Source organism: Tupaia chinensis, unplaced genomic scaffold (genome assembly GCF_000334495.1).
Source record: "Tupaia chinensis unplaced genomic scaffold, TupChi_1.0 Scaffold000355_1, whole genome shotgun sequence".
NCBI lineage: Eukaryota > Metazoa > Chordata > Mammalia > Scandentia > Tupaiidae > Tupaia > Tupaia belangeri.
In genome coordinates, this window is record NW_006159850.1 from 4,604,044 (window position 1) to 4,607,229 (window position 3,186).

At 61.3% G+C, this 3,186-nt stretch overlaps 1 protein-coding gene across 1 annotated transcript in view; it reads right to left on the minus strand.

Annotated features, from left to right (window-relative positions):
• Window positions 1-491, minus strand: part of OSGIN1 (oxidative stress induced growth inhibitor 1) — a 38,094-nt gene extending 37,603 nt beyond the window's left edge. The window contains exon 1 of the mRNA XM_027773487.1: window positions 402-491. The gene's annotated coding sequence lies outside the window, so the exon portion shown is untranslated. The remainder of the gene's footprint in view (window positions 1-401) is intronic.
• Between the last annotated feature and the right edge of the window lie 2,695 nt (window positions 492-3,186).

Consider the following 3,186-nt stretch of genomic DNA (forward strand, 5'->3'; position numbering starts at 1 on the left):
AGGTGGGGGGGGGGGGTGGCGGGGGAAGACCCTGCTTAGCCGAGATGGGGGAGTGGCAGGCAGCGCTTGGACCAGGACACTCCTGAGCATGTTCCACATGGAGCGTGCACTAGGGCCTCCCAGGGAGTGCTTGTTCCTCTCCCAACAGCCTGGAGTGGGGACCAGAGTTGAGTCAGCCTACTTTACTACCAGGGGGGCCAAGGCTCAGGGTCATGGCCCTTCCCAGAGGTCACAAGCTGAGCAAGCAAGCTCCTTTCCCCGCCCCCCCCAAAATGCCTGGCTGGGTCTCCACAGCTTAACCTTTCATCTGGGCCAGAAGGCCTGGCTGCCACCTCTCCGGAATCCCCTTCTCCTCTCTGGCCTGACACCAGTTCCCCTGCTCCCAGGAGGGTCCCTCTTACCTGATGGTGAATGGGCTGGTAGTGGCAGAGGTGGCAGAGGTGACCAGCTGGCCCGGGAGGAGCAGCCTAGTGGAGCTGGCCCTCTCCCGGGCCTGCCCCTGGATGTGGCAATAGGGGAGCTGGGGGACCAGACCAGGCCGCCTGTTTGTCGCATCACAAAGTCCTGCCTGGGCTGGCTGGGTGCCCTGCCAGTGTGGAGGCCTTGGGGTGGCTCCGTCTGAGGGGCCTGGCTGGACCCCGCTCCATCTGCTGCAGCTCCACACGGGCCTCTGCAGCCTCGGTGGGCGCATCTTGAAAGTGGGCACACTTGGCCAAGGTGTGACGGTGGCAGGAGGGCCTGGGGAGAGCCCTCTGCAGTGGATGCTTAGGAAGCTGGCCTGGGAGCAGCTCCAGCACCCCCGCCTGCTTGTGATGAGGCCTGGGTAGCATCCGGAGCAGGTCTCCTCTGCAGAAGAGCCATACGTGCCCCCCAGGCCATGCCCTGATAGGGGCTTGAGGTGTGCCCTAGCAGGCAGGGGAAAGTTAGGTTGGAAGGGTGTGAGCAGGGGAAAAGAGAGACCGAGAGGGAGAGAAGGTGTGAGCGAGGGGGTTTCTGGTGGGCTGGGGAGGTGACAAGATGAGAGACCCTGGGGCTCAGAGATCCCTGATGGCCAAGGAGGGGCTCTGCTGCTTTCTCGCTGTTCCCTGGGGGTTGCTTGGTCTCTCTGAGTCTCCAGGGGTGTCGGGTAGGCTGACGGCTCTGTAAGACGAGGTCTGCAAAGCCCCAGCACAGAGGACCCTGTGCCCCCCAGGGGTGTCCTCTCAGGAGGAGGAGGAGGAGGGGACAGGGCTTCTACCTGGGGAGTGGAGCGTTTGCCCCTCAAGCTTCGAAGTGGTTCCAGGCTCCTCATCCAAGTTCTTTCTGAGCCCAACCTGGAACCTTCCGCACTGGGAAGTGGAGTCAGCTGTGGGCGGGGAGTGCAGGGCAGGCCCTGCTCTGAGGGGCGCAAGATGCTTCTTGGTCTTCTCTGAGACCAGGGCCCGGGGTGGGACGGCTGCTCTGATGACAGGCGTGTCCCCTGCTCAGGTCCCTCCCTGCATGGAGCAGGTGCTCACAGCCGTGTCTAGGAGGGACAGGGGTCCAACCCAGACAATCTGGAGCCCACTTCCCTCCGTAGGTAGGGATGCCTCGCGAGACAGTTGTGGGAAAACGCTGTCCTCCCTGCCCTGGCTCCTTCCTGTTTCCCTCAAGAAAGGGACATCCTCCTCTGCAGGGGACACTGCAGAGTTAGGCCACTAGCCACTGAAGAAAAGCCCAGAGCAGATCAGAGGCCGGACCACTGCCCCATAACCCAAGGACGTGCCCTTCTCTGGCTTCTGAGGTAGGATTCCGGGCGGGTCACCCTCGGAGCTCCGTCCTGGATGCTGGGAAGGAGCTGCCCTGCCCAGCGCCCCTTGTGTGGCAGCCAGAGAACCTTGGGTCCAGGCCACAGGAAAGGCCCAGTCTGGCTAGGTTTGGCGACCCGGCCCCAGGCCCGCTGGTCCCCATCCCCAGCACTGCTAGGAAGAGCCCGTTCTGGTGCCGAGGCCAGGTCATCCACACAGCTGGTCCCGAGGGAACTGCAGATGGGGAAACTGAGGCACAGACCGTTCTCCACGTTCTGAGGGTTCTGTGCAAGTGTCTCCCAGTCTTTGTCCCTGTACCCTTGGCTTCCAGTGAGCCTTCTCCGACATCCCCATCAGGGCACCCACACTCTGGCACCTTCTCAGGGAGGGAAATTCTCCTTCTTGGTGGAAACCTTCCGCTACAGGAGGAGGAACATGGGCAACAGAGGTTGGCTCAGAGCCCTCCTTGCAAAGCACAAGGAACAGGTAGCTGCAGACTCGGGGTGCTCTAGAGGGACCCTCCCTGGGAGGAGTCCTCTTACGGGTCTGTGCATCCCAGGGCCTGGCTGGGGAGGAGACTTGTCACCACGAGTGGCTCCTGCATAGTCAGCTGCTACCAGTAGGGACCACGCCTCCCCACTCTGCTGCACCCCACATCACTCCTGCCCCACACTGTTGCAGCCTTGGTCACCCCCAGGGACACCTCCTATGCCCAGACCCCAGGGGGAGTAGGGCCTCTGGAAAGAGGGCACAGATTCTAGGACGGGATGGTGACGTCAGAGATACGGTCGGGCCCAGCTGTGGTGGCATATGCCAGGCCTGAGGTCGTATGAGAGGTCCGGTTCGATCCCCAGCCTACCCTAAAAGCCTGGCTCAATGGCTCCTGCCTGTCGTCCCAGCTGCTCCGGAGACTGAGGCAGGAGGACTGTGAACAGTGAGATCCTGTCTGAAGAAGGGAAAGAAACATGTGCTCGGGGGCTGCACCACCTGCCGGGACAGCCGGGGAGCCAGGCCTCTTGGCAAGGTGGCCTTTCCGGCCAGGAAGTGCCTCTGGACAGAGCTGCATGAGGAGAGGCAACACCAAGCTCAGCCCAGAGCCTGTGGGCCCGGAAGCATGACCACATAGCAAGCAGCCGTCTGGGAACAGAATGAGAACGGACGGGGGCAGAGGGGGAGGCGGCCCTGGCCCCGCGGGTGCCATGGCCACTCAGAGGGCCTGCCAAATGTCCAACCTTTTCAAATGTTGTTTAGCAAGTGGCCACTGAAGTTTTTTAAAAAAAATCATGGAAAATTTAAAATTAAGCTTATTTCATAGGCTCACATGTGTTTCATAAATTAAAATGGGTTCGTTTACTTACTGTACGTTCAGTAATGGCAGCATGGCTCAGGGGGTGGCGGCAGGCATGGGAGCTACACCTGG